Source organism: Chionomys nivalis, chromosome 4 (assembly GCF_950005125.1).
Source record: "Chionomys nivalis chromosome 4, mChiNiv1.1, whole genome shotgun sequence".
Classification (NCBI taxonomy): Eukaryota; Metazoa; Chordata; class Mammalia; order Rodentia; family Cricetidae; genus Chionomys; species Chionomys nivalis.
Genome location: NC_080089.1, coordinates 41751361 through 41771672, shown reverse-complemented (window position 1 = coordinate 41771672; position 20312 = coordinate 41751361). Strand labels below are relative to the sequence as shown.

General features: G+C 46.6%; 1 protein-coding gene across 1 annotated transcript in view; it reads left to right on the top strand.

The window, feature by feature from the left end:
* Positions 1-20001: 20001 nt before the first annotated feature.
* Positions 20002-20312, top strand: part of Grik4 (glutamate ionotropic receptor kainate type subunit 4) — a 430445-nt gene continuing 430134 nt past the window's right edge. Inside the window, exon 1 of the mRNA XM_057767783.1 lies at positions 20002-20238. The gene's annotated coding sequence lies outside the window, so the exon portion shown is untranslated. The remainder of the gene's footprint in view (positions 20239-20312) is intronic.

Genomic DNA, 20312 nt, shown 5'->3' with positions numbered 1-20312 from the left:
GATACCACTTGGCACTTGGGAGGCAGAGGCAAGTACATCTATTGAGTTTAAAGGCAGCCTAGTCCTCATAGTGAGTTCTGGTCAGCCTGGGCTACATGATGAGACCTTGTCTTTTTTTTTTTTTTTTTTTAAACTCTTGGTGTATTCCATTATTACTTTTTAAACAAACTTAGAATTATACATATTAATTTTGCTGTTTTCACCATTTTTGTTTGTTTTTTTGTTTTGTTTTGTTTTTCGAGACAGGGTTTCTCTGTAGCTTTGGTGCCGGTCCCGGAACTAGCTCTTGTAGACCAGGCTGGCCTCGAACTCCCAGAGATCCTCCTGCCTCTGCCTCCCAAGTGCTGGGATTAAAGGCGTGCGCCACCACCATCCGGCTTTGTTTTTTTGAGGCAGAGTTTCTCTAGGTAGTCCTAGCTGTCCTGGAACTCATTCTGTAGTACAGGCTGGCCTCAAACTCACAGAGATCTACCTGCCTCTGCCTTCCAAATGCTGAGATTAAAGGTGTGTACAGTTTTTCGCCTGGCAAAAGCTAACAGGTTTTTTTTTGCCATTTATGATAGGTGAGGTTCTTTTTTTTTTTTAAATAAAAGATTTACTTATTTATTTATTTATTTATTATGTATGCAACATTCTGCCTCCATGTATACTCGCACACCAGAGGAGGGTGCCAGATCTCATTACAGATGGTTGTGAGCCACCATGTGGTTACTGGGAATTGAACTCAGGACCTCTGGAATAGCAGCCAGTGCTCTTAACCACTGAGCTGTCTCTCCAGCCCCCAAGTGGTGAGGTTCTTGTGCCAGCTTTTTCCTTAGAGAAAGTGACTTACTGCTGTCCTGGTGAAAAGATGTCTTCTATCTCTCATGCCCAGCGCTGACTTCCTCAGGGGCAGCAGTTTTGATTGTTCAGAGATGCTGTTCATTCCGAATGCTGACTGGCTTTTGCTGTTTTCTGTATTTTGAAGCATAGGTGTAATGTCACTGATTCATGGGAGAGTAGTTTCAAATATTCTGGGATACAGCACCTGAAAAGCCTATTAAGATGCTTAACAAAATATGATTAGTATTTTGAAGTATTTTTGGTTAAACCTTTTGGAAATTAGATTCTCAAAAAAAAAAAAAAAGTTCACTATACTCTAAGCCTTGTTTGAAATCGACAGGGGCTGCAGAGGTTGCTCAATTTAAGACCATGTACTGCTTTTCTAGAGGACTGGAGTTCAGTTCCTGGGAGCTGTTCCGGAAAGCTTATCACCATCTGTAACTCCAGCTCCAGGGGACCTGACTTCCTCTTCTGGCCTTCGTGGGCACTAAACATGTGTTCATGAAAGAACCTCCCCCATACATAAGGCACATACAGTAAAAATAATTTTTTTTTAAAAAAAGAAATAAAAGAAATAAGTCCTTACTCCTATCTCCAATGGCAAACATGCGTGCATCAGGACATAACTTGAACACCATCCCCACTTGCTCCCAGCCAGCTTTCTTTTCAAAATACAGAAAATAAAACAATTTTCATATAAACACTTAGGTGTGCTTTTTATATTCCTCTTCCATACCCTATATTATTTCAGCAAATATTTAATATTGATATAAAAGGTAAGAGGTCTAGACTGGGGTGTCACTCGAGGCTCTGGGTTCAGTCCCTGTCATCACCTGAGTATGTGGGGGTGTAGGTGTGTGGGTGGTGATATGTCAAGGATTGAGGCTTCCTAAAGTGTCAGGTTTTCAGCTGGTCATCTGGAGCATTCTTGAGGGAATCTAGCCTGCTCTGCAGGTGAGCAGCGGTGAGGAACCACTGACTGTAGTTAGGTGCCCTGTCTTCCCTCACCAAGACTACCACTCTCCATTGCTTCTTGTCATCAATGCAGATGTCAGCAGGGTGGAACAGGAAACGGTGTCCTCGTCAATATAGGAAAGTAACTGTTGGCTCCCTGACATAATCAAGAGGTACACAGACCACACAACATCAGGATCCAGTTCCACCACATCTTCATCTTTGTCACATGATCTTGACTGGGTAACCCGCAGGTTTCCACTTTTCTCACATGGAACAACTGCCTACGTAATATTGAGTCAAAAAGCCAATTTATTATACATTCAAAGAAGATTGCCCTTACCAGGTGAGGCAACACAAACTGTAAAAATATTAAAATTTCATAAATAAAAAAAAATTTCATACAACTCTCTCCATATGGAAAATTAAACTCTACCAAATTCCATTTCTGCGACCTCATGCAGTTTTTTGATACTCAGTCTTAAACTCAAGTCCAACAAACAAACAAAAAACCTTAAAAGACAATAAACTAAGCATGCAGTCAGTACAGACATGCAGTAAGATGGCTAGGGAGATGGCTTGGATTCAGCAGTTGCTGGCCTAGTATGAAGACCAAAGTTTGGCTTCTGAGACTGCTAGCCAGGTGGGCTAGCAGTCTGCTTGTGATTTCAGCCTTAGGCAGAGACGGTGTTCCGGAGCAAGCTGGCTAGCCAGACTAGCTGTATCACAGCTCTGGGCTTGATTGAGAGCCCTTGCTGTGGTGAATAAGGTAGAGGAATGATTGGTGATAATTCACCACCACGCTCTGCATGCATGCACACATACTTGATCAATCAGGAGACTGGGAAAGGGAAACTATAGTGGCTTTCCAATCAACACATCTTGTATCTTTTTTCAAAAATGTGCCTATGTATGTACATGTTCGTGTGTGCAATGCATATGTGTGTGGATGCCAGAGGACAACTTTGGGTGTCATAAACTCTGACCATCTCCTTTGAAACATGTTCTATCTTCAGCCTAGAACTGCAGGCTGGTTGGTGAGTGAGCCCTAATGATCCTCCGATCCCCAAACTGGGCTTACAAGTATGTACCACCCCAATGAATCTTGTGCACCAGAATGTAGTTTATATGTTTAGTAAAGTAGGAGGTTTGCTATTACACTTGCAATTTAGAATTTATTGATGGAAATAAAATATACATGCATAACTGGAAAAGGTAATTAGAGTTAAATGCAAACCTACAGGGTAATTTTATTTTTAAAAATCCCACACACCTCTAATCCCAGCACCAGGGAGGGAGAGGTAGGAAGACAGAAATCTGTAGGTTCAAGGTCAGTCTGCTCCAAGTAGTGAGTTGTAGGGCCAACATAGAGCCTGTTTCAAAATAACAAAAATAAAATCCAGTTTACTAGAATTGGCAGGATGGCTCAGTAAATGACAGTCTGACAGACATGAGGATCCAAGTTAAATCACACTTGCGTGAAAGGCTGGTAGGTTAGCGGAGGAAGAGCTGACTGCTGATTCCTGGGAGGATGGTCGAGCATTGTCCGAGGAGGGACAAGTCCCATCTCCGTCCCAGCTCTGTCCTCAGCAATGGCCTTTTTGGAATGCAGGGGTTAAACTCTGAGTCCCCAGAATATGAGCTAACTGAATTGATGAGTTGGCCAGCTGATGTGCCACCATAATGATGGTTCTGGCATGGAGAATAAGCCCCGGGGAACTCAGAAGACCACCATGTATTTACAAACTAACAGCTCGGGTGAGGGAGAAACTTTTTTTTTTTAATGTCCTGCTCCTGAAAGCAAAAGACTCAAGTCTTATGTCCCCAAGCTGCCTTCTTAGAAACTTCTTTTGTGGATACATTCTAACTCGGGCAGTCAGTGACATTCATTCAACTATAATACATATGGAGTCTAATATTTGCTCCCTGTGGGGGGGATTGCCTTTCTAATGGGATTATGTGGGGAAGGTTCAGGATCTTTAAACATGAGTTATGATTAACTTACACGCTCAACTTTTTTTCCTTCATCTCTCTTCAAAGATACATCGAGCAGAATTGCAATCAAGGCCCGGCAGACCTAGGAAATGGAAATAGGAATCTTGTTATCTGGAACCAGAAAAGCTGGGCAGCAGTGACTAAAGAGGCCATTGATTAATTGGCTCACTTATTCCTAGCTTTGTTCTTGAAAACAAGGGCTTGCTGAGTGTTTGATGATAGCTAGAAGAAGGTAAAAAAGGAAAGGAAAAAGAAACATGGGCCTCGGGATCCTTGTAGTGTTTGTTACCAGGGCCTATGATCTCTCTTTTCAACTGCCTGATGTTCCCGTTGCTATATTTCCAGTGTAACCAGGTCATTTTGCCACACAGCTCCACACTAACATCTGCATAAATTGCTTCCTCCGCTCTCCAGCCTGCCACACATCGACTACCCATTTGACTGTGCCAAACGTCAAGCCTTTACCATGCCACTTGCCTGCCCAAGAAACTACACAGACTCTGGTTACCACTCTAGTGAGACTGAATGCTCAGTCTCTGACAGGTTTCCAATTTACCGAACCAGTTTTATTTTCTTCCACATCCTACTGTGACCTCTCCAGAGGAAATTTAGCCTCCTGTCTCCCTGGCCTGGCTTTTCAGTTCCTGCTTGCCTCCACGCCACATGTCCCAAAGTCTGAATGCACCACTTCCTTCCAGCTGTCAAGGTCCTGCTCACACTTTTCCTGTCACCACCAGTTACTGCCCTCTGTGCGTGAGTCTTCCTCGTGACCCTTCTGACCCCTCTTCTTAGTTAATGTTGGTATTTTTGAGTGCTTATTCTGTGAAAGCTAACTAATCACATTTTTATAGAGGACTCAGACACAAGAATGAAAGATATCAGTTCCAACTTACTGAGTATAAAATGTTTCAGGTACTGTACATTTGACAGATACTGCCTGTCATCTTTGTTGGGACCTGGCGTGAGTCCAGCTGGAATGTGTGGACCAAAGTGCCACGTGGTTCTCCACCTGCTGCTGTATTCTCAGCTTCATGATGGACACGCCTGAATTGATTCAACACTGCTAACGGGATCTCAAGTTGGCCATAGATGAACTGTATTTACTTTCAAGGCCTCCCCCCACCACTCTTCCTTCCTCTTAACGGCAAGCTCAAACCTCTTGGGTTTTTGAGTTAGTTTCAGCCCCTTCCTCTCCACTATGCTGTGTTAGCCTCTGTGCCTGTGTCCGGGAATTACCTGTTAGTTTCCTCACTCTGCCAAATTTAAAGTTCTGGGTTAGATGCTACCCTAACCGTCCATGGGTCTCTTCTTTGCTCTCCTTTTCCGTTCTGTCTTCCTCAGCAGGATTCAGCTGCTCAGTCAATCTTCCTAAAGTCTAGCTGTGCCAGGCCCAAGATCAGATGCTTGGGATGAAGTGGAAACTTCAGGATTTCTAACCACTTTCTGGTTAGATAGCAGCAGAGGAGGGAGGGAGGATGGCAGGAAAGTAATGCAGGTACTTGTCTTGTAAGACTCTGTGTGTGTGTGTGTGTGTGTGTGTGTGTGTGTGTGTGTGCATGCTTACATGCTTGTGTGAGTATATATATGTGAGTGAGAATGTGCATGTGTGAGTGTATGTGTCTGTATATGTGAGGATGTGTGCGTGTATGTGTGAGGGTGTGCATGTGTGAGTGTATGTGTGAGTGAGTGTGTGTATATATGTGGATGTATGCATGTGTGAGTGTATGTATGTGTGTGTGCGTGCGTGTGTGAATATATGTGCCTGTATGTGTATATTATGTGTGTTTGCATGAGAGTGTGGGCTTGTGTGAGTACGTGTGCTTGTGCAAGTATATGTATTTGTGTGTGAGGGTGTATGTATGTGCATGTGTGAGTATATGTATGTGAGGGAATGCTCATATGCATGTGTGTATCTGTGAGTGTGTGCACATGAATTAGGCTGGAGCCAGGTTCAGTGGCATATGTCTGCAGGCTCAGCTACTCGGGAGCCTGAGACATAATTACCTGAGTGAGTCCAGAAGTTTGAGACCAGCCTGGGCAGAATAATGAGATTCAGCATAAGAAAACCAGCAGGTGAGTAAACAACACAGTTCTGAGGGACATTCCTCAGTGGTAGAGTACCTGTTTATCGTGTATGAGAGCCCCTATTTAACTCCAGCATGAAGGGAAAAATCTGGAGGAAAAGAAAGTATTTCTCTGACACAAACCCAAGTGACGACTCAGTGTTCCACCCTTTATCTGTGACACTGGGGTTGCCGAACTGCCAAGGGCACTTGACACTCACACAGCAGGCAATTCTATTGTCTCAAGGCCTCCAGTGGTATAAAGATTCTAGGTTTTGGACACCAGACAGTCTTGACTTTGACCCTTCCTAACGTGTGTGACACGGGGCAGGCAGTAACTTCACTAGGATGTAGTTTACATCATCTGCACGGCAGGGAGACGGAACAGCAGCCACCTTGCGGGCTGAGTTCTGAAGCATCAGCGATGCACTGGGAGTGTGCAGAGCCACGCACAGAGCGCCGCTTGATGAACGGCAGCAATTTGCATTCTGTTATTTCCTACCTACTCCTCCCAGCACAAAATACCTTTTGAGAGCTCAATTATGCCCATTTTCTTAATTGCCAGAGAGCCTCAAAAGTCTATTGCACCAAGGTGAGGAGCACAGGTAACAGAATTGGAGTAAGCTATGAAATTGTGTGGCTTGTTTTGCTTTTTAAGGATCTCATTAAGATCTTCAGATGTAGTTACTTTAGGTCAGTTTGCCAGCGACTTTGTTTTTCCCTGTAAAAGGCAGGTACACGGTGTGGCAAGAGATCCAAGGTACTCTTGCATGTGCACAGACTCATGGTAGCCAGCCAGAAACTCTGGGAGCTTCCTGTAGCCCCCATCCCCAACCAAGATCCAATGCTACTCAGGGAGTCAAGGGTAGTTTTGCTCAGCATCAGGTAGCTGGTGTGAGCCTTCCAACTGAAAAGTACAACTAGAACCCAGTCTGTAAAATGCGAAAGTAGCAAGGAGCTGTTTCCGCCGACTGTCATCCTAACCTCTAACTTCTTTTCCTTGGTTGGACTATGACTAGACAAACACTATGAGATGATTTGATACCAGAAGCCCAGACAGAAGACAATTTATTTAGGTTCAGTCATCTAGAAGATTCCATAACCTTTTATAAGTCATTTGTTATATTATGTGTCTATTGCAATCCTGGTGTAGGCTGAAGATGTCTCTTGTATTGCTTCATAAAACACTGTGATAAACCCAATGGAAACCGCCTCACTCAGTAGCTTTGCACCAAGGGCCGCCCCTCCCTCCTTGACTTCCTGGTTTCCCACTCCCCACCAGGCCTCACTCCCTGTGGGGCAGCCACAAATCAGCAGTGAAACTTCATAGAAATCAAACAACCTCCATCTCGCAGCCTGCTCTGTCTTGCTGGTTTGTTTGCTTCCAGATGTCAGCTCGGTGAAATATTTCTCCTAATCAATGTTTTAACCTTCTCGTTGGTATTTATTCAACTCTGTTGAATATATTGTATTACACTGAGCTGCATGGAGGGGAGAGTAAATCTGAATTTTCCCTCTGTTCTCTGGAGACATCACAATATTTCCTATTAGCTGAAGTTATTGCTTTGCTAGGGTATTAATGAGCGGTTTCTCTACTGGAAACTACATGGTTTCCTTCCTCCTCCAGCCCCCAAACAAACAGTTCTGAATTAGCCTGGAAACCAGGCTTCATTTCTGGACACATCTCTCCTGTCCTGGAGTCTCTTGCTCATCTGCTGGTAATTTGGGGCTTCCATCTGTCCGTCCCTCTGATCCTGCCTCCGATAATGTGATCAGCGCCCCCACCCTATGGCTTTTCATTTACTCTAAATTATTTCAGATCCCGTGTGCTGTATTTTCATTATTTAGATTCAAGCTATAATTGAGGAAGAGGCCGAACAAAAGAGCTCTCTTCCCCGTTTCTCTCACCACAGTGTTGGTGAGACTCGCCATTCGGTGTCTCCGTATCCACTTAGAAATGGGAGCTATGTTTTTAATGACAGCCCAGAGGAAAGAACCTTCAGGTGTAGTGCAGAAGGGTGATGGCGGCTTGTTTACTCTACTTTGTGCTTAATGAGACTTTACAGATACTGTGAGTTTGAAGCACTTCATCTCTTTTTATTATCTAGCATTTATTAAATGCCAACCATGTGCTCTATTAAACACAGCGTGGTTCCGTCTGGACCAAGTTTGAGTCCGCGAACAACTAGAAACAACCTGGGTGGTGTGTTTCATCCCGGAGATGATTTTCCAAATATTTTCTCTTAATTTATTAAGATGAGATCCTGCCCATAGGGCAGCTGATTCTGAAACTAGGCGCAAACATAAAATAAAGCATCCATGAAGAAAGATATGGATGGCAGGATATTCGCTGAACTTTCTACATAACGTTGATTTGACCAGTAGTTTTACCTCCACTGTGGGGTTAGATTTTTCCAGTTGTTTGGGTTTCACTATACTTTTCATGCCTCTAAGATGGTCTTGATCTTTTCATCTGGCACCAAGTGAGGCTGGAGACATGGCTCTGTCTCCAGAAAGGGACCAGGAACCTTAAAGAGCCAGAACTGGGGTTTTAGGTCACTAAAAGCAGTGGTACAGCTTCATTCCATGTGGCACCCGGCATTCTGCAGCCTGTGTGTGCGCAACTACCTGGTGGGGTGGAACTGCGTTTCGAGCAGACCATTCTCATCTGCAGGCAGAAGATGCCACTCCGAGACTCATCATTGACTGAGGTACTTCCCTACTGTGGTGATAGATGGGGACACATATGGTGGTGTCTGTGAAAGCCCTTCGTAAACCGTGCAGTGCCGTGGAGGTTAGATGTTAGAATGTCCCAGTCAGGTAACGACTGCTATGAGGAAACACCATGACCAAAAGCAAGCTGGGAGGAAAGGGTTTATATGGCTTATGCTTCTACATTGTAGTCCATCACTGAGGGAAGTCAGGACAGGAACCCAAACAGGGCAGGAACCTGGAGGCAGGAGCTGATGCAGAGGCCACAGAGGGTGCTGCTTACTGACTTGCTCCTCGTGGCCCAGTATCAATTGCTCAGCCTGTTTTCTTATAGAATCCAGGACTGCCAGCCCAGGGATGGCACCACCCGCAATGGGCTGGGCCCTCCCCCATCAATCACTAATTAAGAGGACGCCCTACAGGCCTGCCTACAGCGTGGTTTTATGGAGGCATTTTTTTAAATTGAGGTTCCCTCCTCTCAGATGACTTTAACATGTGTCAAGCTGACATAAAATCATCCAGCACAGAGACGGAGCTGGGACAACACAAGGGCAGCCAAAAAGTCCTTACCTGAGAACTTGCTGTTCCATCTGAAGACTTTCCTGTGGGAGCCAATATAGACTCAGTGCTGGGCATTGGATTCAGGGTCTGTCCCATGGTAAGTACATGCTCCTACTGGGTGACTCTGTCTTCTAGTCTGCTTTTATTAATGTTCTTATGTTTTACCCCCTCATTACCCTCACTTGTTCCCTTCTCCCTGATCCATTTAGATAGTTTCTTCTCTCCTCAGAGGTCTCTTCATGTGTGCATGTATGTCTGCACATGTTTGCATATGTGTGAGACTGTGTACATGTGTATGAAGGGCAAAGGTTGATGTAGGGTGTCTTCTTTCATTTATCTTCTCTCTTATTGGTAGGGTTTCTCCCTGAACCTGGAGATCAGCAATTTGGCTAGTCTAGGCGGCTTGCTCCAGGGATCCCCCATCTCTGTCTCTCAGAGTCTGGAGTTATAGGTGGCCCCCAGCATCTGCATGGGTACTCAGGATCCCAACTCCAGTCCTAAAACTTGCACAGCTAGTATTTCATCATTGGTTGTGTTTCCTTGGTCTATTTTCACACATACACACACACTCACGCATACACGTACACACCACATACACACACTCATGCACACACACACACACCACATACACACACGGACACATGCACACACACACACACAGCTAGATAGATTGGGCATCTGAGAGAAAATAGGCACTATTTGTCTTTTGAAGTTAGCCCTGCTCTTACTGAGTGAGACACAGGGCAGTGGCTGAGAAGAGTAATCAGTGAGTTCCACTAAGGAAGCGCTCCTGCTTTGTATGCCACCTCAGGGTTCCTCAGGTGAGCCAGCTTAGGATGCGGGGGTAGCCTTGCAGGGGTATCCCCAGGATCAAGTATAGCGCTAGTTGTCTAGAAGCCTCTAATTGCTCACTGAGTTCAATTGCAGGATGACCTCCCATGCAATACATTTCCCTCTGTTCAGTCATTTCTTCCTTCAACTACACTATAAAACAAGTCTCGCCCCTGGACAATAATCTCGTCTCTATGGCTTGGGAGAGCAGACGCTTCCTGTTTGGACTATTAAGTTTGTGTAGGTATTTCTGCCTTGGGTAGCTATTTTTGCTCTTATCTTGTAGGTCGCTTTCCACATCTAGTTTATAAAAAAGATCCATTTTATTTTTAAATTATGTGTGAATGTGTCTATGTGTATGTACACATGAGTGCAGATGCCTGCACAAACCAGAAGAGGGCAGCAGATCTTTCTGGAACTGGCATCACCATGGTTGGGCACTGCTTGATGGGAGTCTGAGCATGGAACCTGGTCCTCCGAAAGAGCAGGAAGTGCTCTTAAGCTCTTAACAGCTGAACCATCTTCCCAGTCCCGAAGCCAAATATTTAAGACAATCACACAGCGGGTTTAGTCAGCATTTGAAAAGCAGTGTGTGCTATCAGAAGTTGGAGGACAACTGGGATTCATCTGTCTTAGAGGAACGAGGTATCATTGTGTGCACTGAGCTCCATTCAAGACTTAATGCTCAGGGACTGGAGACCACTGTCCTTTTAGTGGGAGGCTTAGTCTGACTCAGGACAAAAGCAGTAGATAAGACATACTGAGAGATCATGCTCATTTTTATCCCAACTGCTGTGCTCATTCCTCACCGTGTATTCATGAGTGTTTGTAAGGGGTCCTTTTATCCTCCCTTCCTTCGTTATGTGTATGTGCATGTGCGTGTGTGTGCATGTGTGTGTGCGCGCGCGTGTGTGTGCACATGTGTGCATGTGTATATGCATGCCTGCAAAGGTCAGAGCTCAGCCCTGGGTATCTGCCTCCATCACTGTCTGCCTTATTTTTCTGAAACAGGTTCTCTCACTGAGTCTGGAGCTTGCTGATTTGGTTAGACCAGTTGACCAAAAAGCCCATGGACCTGACCATCTCCACCTTTCCAATGCCAATCACAACCCAATTTTATTTTTGGCATGAGTTCCAGGGATTTAACTCAGGCTCTCGCTCTTACAGGGCAAACTCTTTGCTGAGTGAGCCATCACCCCGCCCTGTAAAGTGTCATTTTGAAAATGACGCTGGTCTTTTATCTTAGAACTGTCATCCTCTTCTGTGGGTGTGTGATCTTTCTCAACAAGGCCACTAGTGCTATTTTCCCGGTAACACTTGAGTTTGTCAATACTATTGCTTTGGTCAATAGAGCACTTAGGTAATTATTGCGTGCTCTAGTATTGAGCATCTTCACTGTACTTAAGGAAAAGTACCTATGTGTCTCAAAACAAGGTCCAAACACACAAGCGAGTGGCTGCTGGTGGTCTTTCGGAGAGAAGGATGTTGGGAATATAAGCCAGGGCCATAGAGGAGTTTTTTGTTGTTGTTGTTGTTGTTGTTTTGGATTTTTTGTTTGTTTGTTTTTGACTTTCCACAAAAAGTGTCATATTTTCCAAAGATTCATATGCTTTTTAGTCTTGGGCTAAGGTGAAACTGGGAATTCAAGAGTTCAAGATGGAAGATGCTTCATGCAATCTCCTAGTTCTCTGGAATGCCCTGTCCCTCAGACAGGCCTGGCAGATGGCCATCCATCTGCTTGTATACTCCCAGTGCCAGGGAGCTCATTATCTTCCTCGAAAACTCATAAATTCTTTCTTATTTGAGCTAAAATGAGCCCCTCTGTGGCTTTGAATTATTGGTCCTGGTTTGGAGCATGGTAGGGAAGATCTTAAATATTTGAATGTGACTTTTGTCTTTCCAAAGTTAGGTAATTAAATTCTTTGAAAATTGAGGTTTTTTTTTTTTTGTGTGTGTGTGTGTGTGTATGTATGTATGTAGCTGGAATCTAAAAGAACAAGTGAAGGAATGATTGCATGTTAGACTCTATAACATTCAACATGAAGCTTTTGCTGCAGGCCCAGCTAGCTGGTGAAGTATCTCTTAGCATGTCAAAGCTGGGCACTGCCCACTACCTAACAGCTCAGTGGTCCTCCCTTCAGCTGGGATGAATGGGTGTGGCCAGGGTGAAGAGAAATCCTACTGTCCTTTTTCTTCTGCTGTTCTCAGTTCTCTGGGGTGTTGCACCCCATTATGTCTTCTGGAAGTAGAAAGCATGCCCACTTTTTCCTTCTGTCTCCTACAGTACCTAACACCTTACCCAGCTGCTCAGTGCAGCTGACAGAAGGACTGGCCAGCATTCTGTTGACATATACAAACATGTAGGAAAATGTCCATGTGAAATGTAAGGAGATTACACATACACATATAAAAATACATATACAAACACATTTTTAAAGAAAAGATCAAGCCCCATGGTCTTGAACTTCTGATCCTCCCTCATCTACCAGCAAAGTGTTGGGGTTATAGCGAGCACCAGCACCCCTGATTTATGCAGTGATGGGGATCAAGTCCAGGCCTTGGTGCGTGTTAGACAGGCATTCCACCAAGTGAATGATAATCTCTAGCCCGGTGTACACACTTAAGCACTACAAACCTTCAAATAACTTCCTAACAGCCCCGTGTCGCTTCCAGGAAGACTTAATGCTACCAGTCAAACGGAACTGTACCCTGCATAAATTCAAGATGCCAACTCCCTAGGGTAATACAGCAACTGTCATTTTTGATATCCTGGGACAGGTCATTGAATAGGGATGGCAGACCCTGGCCTCTGCTCGAGCGGCAAGTTTTGCAGCTGGGTAGAACAAGCTGCCCAGCTCTTCACCGTCTTACCTCCTGGTCCTGGTTAAGTGTGAAGCCTCTCCTCTCACTCTGGAGGATGGAGAAAGAAGATAGCAGAGGCTGGGGAGATGGAGCTTCCTTAACCCTTGCTCCCATTTTACCCCATCAGAGCTAAGATCACCCACTTCTTCACTGTGATTATTGCCCAGCTCACTTCAGGCCGTGGGCTTTCTTCCTGGGCCAAAAATCAGACAGTCCGAGTCTTGGGCCAGTTCCGTCACTTCCTTTTTGGGTGGTTTATTTCTTCAATGGGACAGAATCACTAGCCTAATGGAACCAAATGAGGAGGGACACGGCATCAGGAGAGGTGGCTGTGACAGAGGACCCCTCTGACGGTGGAACTAGATGGACTAGTATCCCGTTCCCAGGCCAGCACAGCTGTGCAGTGGGACCTCCAGCCCCAGGGCAGAAGGGGATTCTGAGTTTTTAACCCACAGCGCCATATGCTAAAACCCCTCAGCCACAACTGTTGAATTCCATAAATAGCTTTCCCCTTCCTGACTCTCGCCCAGCTTCCCAGCCTGGACAATGGCCCTGTGTCATGTGACTTTTCTTCGGTAAATGTGAACAAATACCCCCTCCAGACACACTGAAGAAATGATTCTAGTGAGGGTTACTTATGTGGTATCACCCCACAAGTGTCACCCCGACTCACAAAACAGCATCCCTGGAGTGAGGTGAACAACACGTAGCCAGCGTGGCCTATCAGAATCTCCTCCCCTCGGCAATCGCTACCCAATCCTGGGCAGAGTGGATGAAAGAAACGTGTGCCTTTTGGGAGCTTCCTTTTAAGGGTTATGCATTTCCTGAGCCTTTTAGATTCTGCTTGTTTTCTGGGTCTTTGCAAGGAAGTAGCCACCTAACATCATGCACCCAAGTGAGCTGCGCACGGGACACAGCACAGCAACTATCCGAAGCCGGAATGGAGTGACGGTCCATCTAGAGTACCCATGACCAACTTCATACTCCATAGGGCAATTTATGGATCTACCTTGGTTCTGCTTTACTTCTGAGCCTGGCAAAATATTAACTTTTTGTTTGTTTGTTTTTGTTGTTTCATTTTGAGACAGGGTTTCTCTGTGCAGCCTGACTGTCCTGGAACTCAATTTGTAGACCAGGCTGGCCTCAGACTCAGAGATCCACTTGCCTCTACCTCCCAAGTGCTGTGATTAAAGGTGTCCACCACTACCGCCTGGCTAATTTTAAAAACCCTTTAAAATTACTGGGTTTTTTTTAAAATATTTATTTATTTATTTTGTATACAATATTCTGTCTGTATGTATGCCTGCAGGCCAGAAGAGGGCACCAGACCTCATTACAGATGGTTGTAAGCCACCATGTGGTTGCTGGGAATTGAACTCAGAGCCTTTGGAAGAGCAGGCAATGCTCTTAACTGCTGAGTCATCTCTCCAGCCCCTAAAATTACTGTTTTAAAAATGTTTAAATTATGTGTGTATGTGTGCAAGAGCAGGTGCCCGAGGAGGCCAAAGGGGTCAGACTCCCCCAGAACTGAGGTTACTGGCAGTTGTGAACTGCTCGGTGTGAGCACTGGGAACCACGCTGGGGTCCTCTGGAAGAGCAGGATGCACTCTAAACTGCTGAGCAGCCCAAGGGCTTTCTTGAAGAGCTAATGGCTATGACAGTTCCTCTCTTTGGCTGAGTAGAAGTGAAAAGTGAGACCCATAATGGGGGTAAGTCAGGGTTTCACACTGGTGGCCAGAGCCGGGCCACGGAGCTGAGACACTTGGGCATCTCTGGAGGGCAATTTGGGTTTTCATTTTTATTTTAGTGTGAGCAGCAATCTTTATGCCCAGGCTAATAAAATGGAGATAAGAGGTGCTGGGAAAAGTGAGCTGCATTCTGCTACAGCTGTCAACTGTGGGGAGAATCTCTCTAACACCCCACGGAGCCTCTGCAGCCAGCTCGGCTGAGCCAAGTGGTGGCATGAGGCGTGGGAACTACACGTGTCCACCTTACGTGCCACATGTATTTGTTCTTGGCCAGTACTTGTCTTTAAAGCTTGAGTAAACATTAAAGAATATTTTTTGGGGGGCTGGAGAGATGGCTCAGAGGTTAAGAGCATTGCCTGTTCGTCCAAAGGTTCAACTTCCAGCAACCACATGGTGGCCCACAACGATCTGTAATGGGGTCTGGTACCCTCTTCTGGCGTGCAGGCATACATGGAGGCAGAATATTGCATACATAATAAATAAATATTTAAAAAAGAATATTTTTTTCTAACAGCAATTCTGTTTACAAACTAGTTTTGTTAGTATCTTTTACCAGTGAACCATGTCTCCTTCCCACAGATAGCAAGGTCACAGGATTTCTTTTGATCTGGGATTTGGGAGCTAGGCTCTGATAGGGTCAATAGTCTACACCACAGTGTGGATGTGTAGCCGGGCTCTTGCTTCCTTCAACCTCAGGATTCTTCCATGTGAACAACTTCAAACCTAGATTTTGCAAAGACATCAAATGTAGCAAGTGCTCATTACGCCATGGTTGCTGGGTAGTTTTCATCTGACCAGGGCCAGTCTAATATGCCAGAATTATGATCCCCCACTAACTCCTGTCCTATATAGCTGTACTCTCTTTGTGAACGTGTGACAAACCTCCACAGGAACCTTGGGGAAAGAAACTGCAGGTACATTTGCTAGGTGAGGAGCAGCTCCCAGCAGGGTTAGGATTTCACTGGTGAAGCTCGCAGCTCAAGCCAAAGGAGCAAGGAGCAGAGAAGAGTTGTGCTGAGCGACTCTCCAGAGATGACTGACAATCAGAACCAACAACAGGCAGTGGCATCCATCTCTGGATGACCCCAGGCAAAGGTGGCAGCTGCCAGAAACACAGATGAAGATCCTCAGTAGCAAGAAACAGAATCAAGAGCCCAGGTGCAAGCTGTTCTGTTGTGAGCATCTGCCAGCCTAGACATGGCTTCCTGATAGCCTGTGTGGAAAGGGATCAGAGCCCCTGACTCAATTGGAAACTCTTTAGGTTTGGCTTTTGCTCTGTCCTGCCCACCAGATTTGGCAGCCCCAATTGGTCCTTATTTTATGCCTTATTTGCATAGACACAACCAACCAATCAGAACCCACCTTGGTCTCTATAATTCAGGTTCATTAGCTGTCTGTTGTCAAACTCCAGATGGGAGAAGAAAGGAGGAAACTGCTTTTGCCTGTAAGATCCATAGGAGACAGTCTACTTCAAGACTCCAGCTTCAGGGACTGACCTACTGTGTCCAAGACCCGTCACACCTGACACCTGCTTTCCACAGACTTGGCCTTCAGGCGACTGCTCTTGGCTGGCATCCAAGGCTTGCTGGAGCCTGGATCTGTAACTCCTACTGGCAACCTCTTGGTTGGTATTGGGCTATCATCAAGAATCTTGGGCCTTGCATTTTGCTGTCACTCCTCTGAGGTAATCCTCTATCCTATTCCAAGGGTTACCCCTATGTAAATAAATTCCCCCATGTTTGTTCACCCTTCACTGTCTACCCACGCCATTTTTGGAAGGAGCAAGACAAGAACTCAGTCAGAGACAGGAGAAACCAGTATCTCCCACTGAAGATAAAATATTCTGCTTCCTTCATGCGTATAGCTGAGGCAAGATACCAAGAGCAGAGAGAGGCGAGAATGTAAGTATGGGAGAACACATTTACAGGCTGATAGAGGAGATACGAAACAAAGAAGTGAGCACAAACCCTAACGAGTGCAAGAGAAGACCAGATGAAACATTAGTTCTGCTGGGAAGGGATCAGATGGTGAGGCAGGACGATTCCGAAAAGATTTGAATGGTAGAGATGCACTTGTGGGGTGACAACTACACACATGCACACACATACACTCACACACACTCACCCCTGTGTACTTGTGTGTCTATGGGGAATTCCAGGCAGATTTCAGGGTGCTAAGGCTCAGTGGCATAAAATAAGGTGAACAGAAGGATCAGAACACTGTTGTCTTGTTTGGGGACAGGGATTCATGTCGTGCAGAACTTGGACTCAAACTTAGCTGTGCCGCCAAGGATAACTTTGGAACTGCTCCCTTCTTCTCTACATACTTATTTTCCTTTAATGGTGGACAGGTATGAGCCATCATACCCCGTTTATGGGGTACTGGGGATTGAGGCAAGCAAGCCCTTTACCAATTGAGTAGTATCCCCCCTTCAAATTACTTTGGTATTGAAGCATGCAGTGGGAAGATGTGGTAGCAGGGACCTTTGCCCCATGCTTAGGCAGTTTGAACTCAGTTTTACCTTATGGGTCATATGGGGTCAGTGGAAGGAAAGGTAGCACATGTTATCACCATCCCTCTGGCGGTTGATTGAGAAAACACTGAAGGAAGGCAGTCCCTCAGAACTGGAGCCAGTAGGCATGAGTGGCAGGTGATGTATACACAAGTCACTTCGTGGCTGGGCATCTCAGTTGGCCCCCGTTTTGCAAGCAGGTTATCACCAACTTGTGCTGAATCTTCCAGGTGATTTTGGAATAGACGCGGTAGGTGATGCAAAGCAAGCACTTCTTCTTGTGGCTGTACCTGCGGCCAATACAAAGCAAGATGAGCTAAAAATAAACACAGGAGAGCAAACTTGTGCAGGCTCCAGCAACCAGAGAACTTGGATCCACCAGCTAATCATGATGGCCAGGTACACAGAGTCCTGTCTGTCTAGTACAGCATGGGAGCTGGCTGCGAGAGATGCTTCAGGCAAGAGGGCCCCATTTCCAATCTCCTCTGCGCTACCCTTTAAGATGAGAGGCTCGCTCTTGTCTTCTGATCTCTCCCAACTTCTAGAAGTTACCTTGTGTGGGGCTGAGTCTGCACAAGCGGCACTGGCTATGAGGGATATAGGTGGCGTAGGAATATTGAGTATCTCACCTCCTCAGCTAACCCCGGGGGTGGGGCTGTCGGAAGGGTAGCCAAGGTAATGGTAAGGGCAGGATTCTCCGCACCAATTTGCAGGGCTCCTTCCTTCTAGGCGAAGACTTAAAAAAGACAATCCACATTTGCAGGAAGTGAGGAGATTGGGGTTTTCACAAGGCAACAACTACAGTTACCTCTAGCCACCAATAGCTGTGGAACTGTGCCAAAGACGCCCCCGCCCGCCCTCCCACCACCATCACACCTTCCTTGGCTCATAAAATGAGCTTCCAAAGCCAAAGAATCAGAAGAAACATTTCTCATGCCTAGTATTTTCCTTTCCTCATTCACAGTGTCTACTGTGCCGGTCCTGAATGCTTCCAGTAGACCATGCATGTCACTCTGAAGTCACCAGATGTCACCCAGTCAGCTTCCCTTGCTTTTAAAGAGGGAACTGGAAACCATGGGCTTGTGAAGTGGCTTGTCCTGGTCACAAGGATGTCCTTCACTATTGTCATCCCAGGGCAGGTACCGCATAGGTTACTGTCCTGCTACTCACGCAAACCAGTTCTAGCATTCCAAGGCAGGGAAACACATTTGGAGTTAAAGCTCAGGTCTTTGGAGTCCATTCACCTCAGGATGGGAATGTCCCACAGGTCATTCATAAGGTGGTGTTAGGGTCTGCTGGGCAGCGGTGGTGAACACCTTTAATCCCAACTCTTGAAAGGCAGAGGCAGATGGATCTCTATGAATTCAAGGTTATCCTGGTTTACAGAGCAAGTTCCAGGACAGCCAAGGAAGCACAGAGAAACCCTGTCTCGAACTTCCCCTCCTACAAAAAGAAAAAGAAAAGAGAAAAAAAAAAGAAAAAGAAAGAAAGATGGGGTTAGGTTCACCTTGACATCTTGACATCTATCTTGCAAAACTGATGTAAAAGCTTTTGGTTTTGGAAATGATATTTGAGTGGTGTAATCCTGACATACAGCAAGTTTTAAATAATACGGGACTGGAGAAATAGAAGCCTATCCAACATGGAAACTCCTGTTCAATATGGCAGCTCTCATGCCAAAAGAGCATGCATAAAGCTTGCTCTGGCAGTGGAGGAGGGAGAAACAGGATCTTGTAACCACATTTCTCCCAACTAACAGGTAATTCGGGGCTGATTCAGCCTTGCTGCTCTCAACATAGGCAGTCTGTGTATTGTGTACTGTCCTAATAGTCCCAAGAACCAGTCAAGTAGGTCGACAACAGTGGTTCTCAACCTGTGGGTCTGCAACCCTTGTGGGAGGAGGGCAAGGTCTCCCAAGACTTGGGAAAACACATATTTTTACATTACAATCTATAACAGCAGCAAAATTACAGTTATGAAGTAGCAATGAAAATAATTTTGTGGTTGGGAGTCACCACAACGTGAGGAAACCTTTGAAAGGGTCGCAGCATTAGGAAGGTTGAGAACCACTGCTCTAGAACGACCCCCTCACAAAGACTTTGGGGTATGCTAGTGGTTGGGTGTAAGAGCTGAGTGTAGAAGATGGGAAGACTGGCATGGATGAATTCTGGGTTTGTCCAGAACATTGGGTTTGAGGAAGTCACGTGATCCTAGGCCTTCTATTCTCCTGTCCTCGCCTTTTCTAGCCTCCTTTTCCAAGCAGCTATGATGTGGTCAAATGGTCCCTGAACCTCTTGCCAAAATGCTTGGTTACCTCTTGCTCCTGCCCACTGCTCTAGGTAAGGGTTGGGCCCTTCGCCTTTCCTAGCCGGGATTTCCTTGTGTGCAGCATGAAGAGCCAATTCCTCCCAGGAGGAGTGTGTGTCTAAACCGGCGGTCTATCAAACGTGAGCTGTTGCTCTTCGGCCTCCTGAAACGGTGTGGTTTATTTGGTCTTTCTGAAGCAAAGCCTCCCCAGCTCCGCGCCACCACCAAGGCCACCTTCTTTACACTTCGTCCCTCGTTCTGGTCCCTAAAACGCCACCAGGAGTCGCCCTTTGCCCGCGGAAGCGGGCCAGACCAATAACTCCTCCGGACCGGGGCGGGCTGCCCCTTGGCGCAGGGCTACGGAGTGTGTTCCAGTTCCCGTCTTGGGGTCAGTCCTCTGCAACGCCCACTCGGAACCCCTATCCCCGGCCGTCCGTCTCCTGCTCGACCCGACCAGGGCAGCTACAAGTTTGGCCCGGGCTGCTCGGTCTCCCGCCGCTCCGCTGCCCAGGTACCTATGCCCCGGTCGCCAGCGAAAGCCCCCGCCAGCGAGCAGAGACACTGGCGACCGCAGCCCCGAAGGGACGCCCCCTCCCCGGCCCGCCGCTTGCGGGGCTGCAGCAGTTCCCTCGTTGCCCGCCGGGCGGCGCCCCAGTGCCTCTCCGCGCGCCTCCCGCGCTGCCCGCTCCCGGCTCGCTCGCAGCCGGACACAGACTCTGCCTTCGGCTGCTGGCGGATCGAGCTGGAGCCACCGCCGCTGCTGCGGAAGAAGAAAAAAAAAAAAAAAAAAAAAAAAGGAAAACAACAGCCCGGCCGCGGGCCGAGCAGCGTCGGGTCCCCGGCTCGGCGCCCGGAGTGCGGAGCCGCCCAGGTAAGGGCAGCGGCCCCCGCGCCGCCCCCGGCCCGCGCCCTGCGCTGTCCCCAGCGCCCCCCGGGGCTGCGCCG